This window comes from Lactuca virosa, chromosome 3 (assembly GCF_052849685.1).
Source record: "Lactuca virosa cultivar CGN04683 chromosome 3, Lactuca_virosa_CGN04683_v6, whole genome shotgun sequence".
NCBI classification, from domain to species: domain Eukaryota; kingdom Viridiplantae; phylum Streptophyta; class Magnoliopsida; order Asterales; family Asteraceae; genus Lactuca; species Lactuca virosa.
In genome coordinates, this window is record NC_136428.1 from 43,680,920 (window position 1) to 43,688,094 (window position 7,175).

Sequence of the window (7,175 nt, forward strand, 5' to 3'; positions counted from 1 at the left end):
TGAACATATGGAAAAGAGCCTTAGACTACTCGGAGTGGGCAACCGTTATTGTGCCTCATAATACGTGATAACGCCAATGAACACCGCCCCACCTTCCCGTTATTACATGTTAAAGGCTTTCGCGTTATTTTCCATTACCACCATCACATTTGGTAACGGCGGTTTTTTGTTTTTTAGCCTTGTAACTCGGGCCTTGCCCACCCCCACCTCTCTTATTACTACTCAAATATATATTAGTATTTTATTATTATATTATATATATATATATATTAAAGTTCTGAATGAAAGGAACAATAAATGTACCAAACATTTGTCTATTTTCGTCCTTCAACTTAGATTCTCTTTAGGTCCCTGTATTTTTCTTTATGTGCCACTTCGTTTCTTTCTTTCTATTTCTTCTTCTCTTTTATTCCACCGCCTCCAGATTCTTCTTCTCAGTTACACCCGAAAAAGCTTTCACCACCACCACCGCTCACTCTATATTTCCTCGCTATTCCACCTATCGACTGCTTCTTCTACTTCTACTCCGATTTCCATTAGGATCGATCTCCACTTCTCACTAGAAGTCGATTTATCAAAGGTCGTCCCTTGGGCTGCCGACAGTGACAGAGGGGAACCACCTCATCGCCATGGTTGTCGTTTCTTTCTCCTTCTTATGGCTTTGCTAATAGCAGGCCAAACAGAGTCCGTTTCGCCTGCATGCTGCTACGGAGCCCCATTCACTAAGACAAGGGGTAGCGGTGGAGACGTCGTCGTCTCTTTTGTGTCTTTTCAAATGTCACAAATGAAAGTGGGATACAACACGCTACAACAGGAGAGAAAACATCGCACACAGAAGCCACTGCAACGGTTCGATTCCAACGGATACATGGCGAGAAAGTCACCGATTAGTTTTTAAACCAACTAAACTTCCTCCCACCTTTGTTTCAAGCAGGTAAGCTATTTAACAATACCATCTTCATTTTGTGTCATTTGTTTATAAGTCATTTGAAAGGATTTTGATATTTATCAGCTCATGGTTTGTATTCATTACAAGGCTTTGTGAACGGGTTCCAAAGACATAATAGATGAAGTTTCAAAAAGGTACTAACTCCGGTTTCAGGTTGGAGTTTCAGATTATGACTTGAGATAACGACCTTTACAAATCCATGATTTTTTTATTAGCTTTATGGTATGCCCATCATATGTTTGTTGAAATGTCTCTTACAGGTCCAACAGAAGATTTGAAAAGTAACATCAAGAAAAAAACAAGAATCAATCTTTGTAACATTTTTCTTCCATTTCTGATATGGGTAAGTTCAATTCTTGACATATGAGATGAAAGAACAAATCAAGAATCAAAATTTCCAACTTTTTTCTTCAACTTCTGATTCTATTTCTAATGTATAGTTGTTTACATATTCCTGTTTGAAGTTATATAATATACGGTGACCATACCTATTTTGTTCTATGATGAGAAATACATCAACGCGTGTTTAGATACTACTACAAAAAGTATAAGCTAGCTCCAATTATATATCAAAATTGCATACTGAAAATCAGCATAAGTTGCTTTTTATTAGACTTATTGCTTTAATTTCTTTATGGGACAGATTCCCCACAACAACAACAGTTCAGCAAATGGACACAATGGACAAACTAATGGAGGAGCCATCAGCATACAATGGTGGCATAAATGCTGGCACGTGGGGATCACAGGAACAGGCTACAAGCAGTTACCGTAACTGGAAACTTAAAGAAATGGAGTCGAAGCTTAAAGAAATTCTAGCTTGGTCACTATAAAATATAAAGGAGAGAAAGGGTATGCGTTTCATGCAGCAACTTCACATATGGTGAGTTTAATGTAAGTTTTCATTTTTTCCCATTATTTCTTTTGTTTGTTTATATTTTCTACTAATTTTTTCATTTGTTTATAATCCTTCCATATTGTCATTATGGAATCAAAGACACAACATTGGACGATCTACTTCCGTATCTAAAAGCCATGATCGTTGGTGTTATCAGTGCTTCCCCTTTATCAATGGGACTTATTACCGAAAACAGCCCTCCAGCTTCATCTGAACTCAAGGTATATCATATATTAATATGAATCAAATTGGGTTCTATTTGTTTTTGAATCTTTTTGGATTTGATTTCAGGATGCATGTCGTAAAGCTGCTGATTTTTGTAAAAAGAAGGGAAAGGATATATCGAAATTATCCATGAAATACAGTTTGTGTAATGAACATATTTTGTGGGGATGAAATCTGTTCAACAGGCTTGATATGATTTTAGGATTTATGGGGTAAAATTGTAGGTAATAATTGGTTTCTGATTGTTTTATTTTTTTGATAATGGGCAGGATAATGTTGCAGCTGCTATGGAAGTTGTGAAGGGTCAGAAAAATGAGGAAATATTAGTTGAGGTTGAAGAGATATTGACACCAGTGAAGAATGAAGAATCAAACATGGCCTAGCGGTATTTCTTACTTTTTTTACATATAAAGTTGTGTAATGGTTGTTGGTATCACTACTATAATTAGGTATATTCATTGACTAACAGTCTCTTTATAAGAAAGAAATGTGAGTATAATGTTCTAATTGGGTACTTTTTTTTAGTACAATGCCATGATAAGAAATGACGTGAAAGTAAGTTGTTATAATGAACATGTAACTGGAAGTAAGCTGTTATTTCTACAATCAATCTCCAAGTATAAAGTTAAAAATACAATGGTATAATTAGGAAAATGTTTTTTAAAGTCGAAAGAGTTGATGATCATATATGGAATGAATGCACTTATCATTAAATAATTTCATATTCATAGAATTGGTTAAATGGTTTAAATGTATTGTTTCTTTTTGGGTTAGCAGTTGGTCTTAACTATTATGAGTTTGTCGAAACGAACAACCATTGAAGCATACAGTCGAAGGGAAATCATGCATCAGTACAGGTTACACACATATATATTGGCTCTGAAATTACATTAATGCAAAAAATAATAACATACTTATATTTATTTGTGTTCTATGTCACCCTACTTTCATTACTTTCTATTACGACATTGTATTGTTTTATTGTAGGGGCAATTTGGTATAATGGGATGCATCAAGAAATAGACATAGTTTATGCTACATTTGTGAGATAGCAATGTACTTTTGTCGTCAAAAAATGGTCTATAAAGCTGAATAAGTTTCATGAAAATGATTGTGAAACTTATAATATTTTGCATCTCTAACAATAACCCTTCCGACCCATGCGAACCATGGGCAACCTTACTAGTATATATTAAAGTTACGAAGAAAAGGAACAGTTAACCTGATACATTTTGGCTACTTTTGGTCCCTTAAATTACATTTCCGGTCCCTCTATTTTTGTTTGTGTGTCACTTTGTTAATTTATATATATTAAAGGCAGATCTAGACCACTTCTTTTGTTAAAATACAATTTGCCCTGTAACCCTTATATCCCACATTCCCATCGATCCACATTCCACCGCCTCTTTCTACCTTCCAGGACCTTCTACATCCAGTATCGGCTCTCTCTCTCTCTCTCTCTCTCTCTCTCTCTCTCTCTCTCCGTCATTATCTCGACTTCTCCATGGATGCCCTGCGTTTTGTATGTCGTCTTTCGGCGCAGTGGAGCCGGACGTGGTTCAGTCTCTGCTCCAAATCATACACTTCTCTTTCTTCATCGTCTCCCCCGGTTCTCCATCGTTACTATTTCGCGTTTGCTTCTTCCAGAAAAGCACCACTGCCCTGCCTCCGCCTCAACTGTGATGGATGAAAGGGGCTGCTCCGGTAGCGGATCGCGAAGGGGAGGAGGGAAAAATTGGTGGTCCCGTGGTGGTTCTGTGATGTTCAATCGAAGAAAAAGAAAACAAAATCAGCAACTGTAAGGGTCGGATGGAGGCTCGCCACAATCGGTTAGGTCATCGGTCCTTCTTCTTCTCCACTTCGTTGGTTCCAAACAAAAAGTTTCTTTGAGTTCACAGAGGTGTTTCGATTGTTGTTCAAATCGACAGGCACGATGGAGGAAAAAGAGAGAGGTTGGGCAGGTGCGTCAATGGGTTCTGCTCCGGTAGCTCCCCTGATCCTCTTCTTCTTTTTCTTTTTGTTGTTTTTTTATTTATTTAAACAGAAATGGAACAAAATGGATTGTTTGGATTTGTTTGTGACAGAATTTGATAGGGTTGTTGTTGACAGAATTTGAAATGTTTGGGATTGTGCTTCTTAACCGATTCATAGGGGTGTTTGTGTCGTTTGTTTGATAGGCAACAAAGAAGAAAACGGAATAGAGAAATAAATGAGTAATGAGTATTAGGGAAGCTTGTGGGTGTACTTTCAATCTGGAATTGCACATGATCCAATCTCCACAGATTACAGTAGATTTCAACAAAGATTTTGATTGTACAAACTATATTTTTGAAAGGTATTATAGATTACTTTGTAAAATATAATATGGAAAATCTTATATTAGTTGTTTTTTTTTTAAAAAAAAAAAGACTTATGATCCTTTTATTTTCTGAAGGTTTGTATGCAATTTGGCTTCTGTTTGCTGAAATCATAATTTAGGGATTTGATGATTGGTATGAACTACATAAGTTACTACAGGATAGCTATGGTAGATGTGTTTTTCATTTTCCATCTCTTAAATCAAAGATTACTAATTACATCATAATCAGTAATTGACAATGGATATGAGAAATGTTTTTGCTTCATCTTACCAGGTTGTGGCAACATCCTGAGAACAGAACACTATTATCTAATCTACTCATTAAGAATTCTTCCCAGGTATGTTTTTGTAACTTATGACTCTTGATAATTCATCATGAATTCGTACAATTTATTAAAAAAGATACCTTGATTACCTTTTATCCTTATTTTTACTATGTTTTTGTATTTTTTTAATAATGGCAGAGACCAAAGATTCTTACTGTTGAAGAGAAGCTAATGGTCCTAGAATGCAAGTAAATTTTGGGTCTTCCTATTTCTTTTTTGCGTTATTTTCTAGAATTAATTTGATGTGTTTACTGTCTCATGGGTACAATCGTCTTTTTCAGGGATTTAGAGAGAACAATTGTGGAAACTGAGATGGAAATAACACTAGCAAAAAGTCAAGCTTTTCTTAGTAACCACTTTAAGTGATCTTCTAACAAAAAGTTTCTTGCTGTGATTGCCATTTACACTGGAATTGGTAACAATATAAGAAGAAATGCTTTCAGAGGATCATGGATGCCTGAAGGTCGGTTCATAACAAAATAATATTGAAAATTCTTTCTAAGTTTTTTTTATAGGTATAGATATTGATTTTGACTTTGACTTTGGATTTCTGATGGACCTCTGTCACTATGACAACCCCGCAACTGTATTATTGTTTTTTTTAAAGAGCCAAACCTCAGTAAACTTTATTAAAAAAGAATAAAAGAATACAACACAATCAAACTAACATCAAACCATTTTTGAGTAAATTACCAATTTTTCCCTATGCTTCTCTATATTTCTGTTTTAGGCCCATCTCTTTGCAATTATAGTCCATTTTTTTTACTGGAAATGGATTGGAAGGGGGAGCCAAAGAATTTGTTATTCGAGATTGGAATCCCGGAAATATCCCAATGCAAGAGGGTGTTGTCGCCCAGCCTCACCACCACCACCAACAACAGCAACAACATGTTTACGTTTTTGAGGTAATTCTTTTACGAATAGTTTTTAATCATTATATTGTGTTTATGGAGCAAAAAAAGAGCTTCGTTATGTCATATGTGATCTTAAATTCCGTAAAAAGTTAGGGCTAATGAAATGCAAAAAAATTAGCAACGTACTTTTTTTATTTGTTTTTATTTTTTATTTTTATTATTATAAGATCCTAATTCCATTTTGTTCTGTTACAACATTTTTTTATCAATGTCTTGTATTTTGAGAATCAAATTCAATTATGTTTAATGTACTTTATATTCTAAAAATATTGCATAATCTACTCAGTAATGTACTTCTTCAATGATTTTATAAAAAGAGATGAAAGTAAGATGTTTAATACGGTAATTGTACTTACTTTCTTTCGGTTAATGCTTCTCAGAAGGGATGTTGGATCGATTGGAGAACAAAGAGGTTGTGGGATTACATACACATTATTGAATCAACGGTTTTATTTGCTCATCCATGAACTGCTAAGGGACTATAGTTTTTTTTATGTTTTTCATTACTATTTGTGTATGCTATATCTTTGATATGGTATGGTAGGCTTTGAATTTGGTTTCGGGTTTCTTTTGAAAAGAAATTGAGTTTTTACTCTGCGGTTGACAGAAACGTGGTAATGAAGCTAATGAATATTAAACGCAGTACCATTTAACTATAACAAAAAACCAACATTGAAGGATTCCGGAAAAACGTCATTGAAGGCTTCCGACCCCCGCAAAGCGGGGGACACTTTTCTAGTTAATTATTAATTATCGATGTCGATCGTTTAATTTTTTAAAAAAGAAAACTCTATTTTTTGTTAATGTATTTAATTTGAGTATCATACAAAACTATTTATCCTACTACTTTTTGATCAAAATGGGAAGGATTTTATATATGTCTTTTTTAAACATCAAAATATCATATTTACCCAACTTAATTTCTATATATCATATTTATCGTTCATAAAATTTCTAAATATCATATTTACAATTTATAAAATTTCAAATTATCATATATGTCATTCTTAAATATCAAAATATCGTATATGCAGTTTTTAAACATCAAAATGTCAATGGTAATATCTAAAATATCCTCCATCTACATCATGATAAAAATATTCTCCATCTACATCATGATAATAATCAACAACAAGAAAAACTAAACAATCAAAATATACATTTTATAGAGAGGGTTGAAGATGAATCTTTTTGTTTGTCAAGAGGACGACATTCCAACAATTTAGAAGTTCACATTCCGTTATCATAAACGTAAGGATAATATGGTTAAAATTTTTAATTATTATAATAATCCTAAGGTATAAAAAATGATTATAAAATATTAAAAACATTATAAAAAGGATTTGGGCAAATATAATATTTTGAATGTTTATGAAGGATAAATATGATATTAAGAAATGAAAGTGGGCAAATATGATATTTTGAGGTTTAATCGGGGTATATATGAAATTCCCCCTAAAAATGAATCCTCGCTAATTTTTTTCTATCAAGGTTATCTTGCCAT

The 7,175-nt window shown here is 33.7% G+C and overlaps 1 long non-coding RNA gene across 15 annotated transcripts; it reads left to right on the top strand.

Moving 5' to 3' along the window:
* Nucleotides 1–335: 335 nt before the first annotated feature.
* Nucleotides 336–6,231, top strand: LOC145165576 (uncharacterized). 15 transcript variants are annotated; one of them, XR_013740133.1, is made up of 16 exons: nt 337–934; nt 1,013–1,083; nt 1,210–1,292; nt 1,593–1,832; nt 1,947–2,068; nt 2,139–2,457; nt 2,850–2,929; nt 3,060–3,906; nt 4,001–4,056; nt 4,250–4,407; nt 4,507–4,599; nt 4,706–4,769; nt 4,896–4,945; nt 5,039–5,220; nt 5,488–5,662; nt 6,052–6,231. It is a non-coding gene; the product is annotated as an uncharacterized LOC145165576 (long non-coding RNA). The 15 variants fall into 15 exon arrangements; XR_013740135.1 differs by having other exon boundaries at nt 4,001–4,033; XR_013740132.1 differs by having other exon boundaries at nt 3,060–3,901.
* The last annotated feature ends 944 nt before the right edge of the window (nt 6,232–7,175 follow it).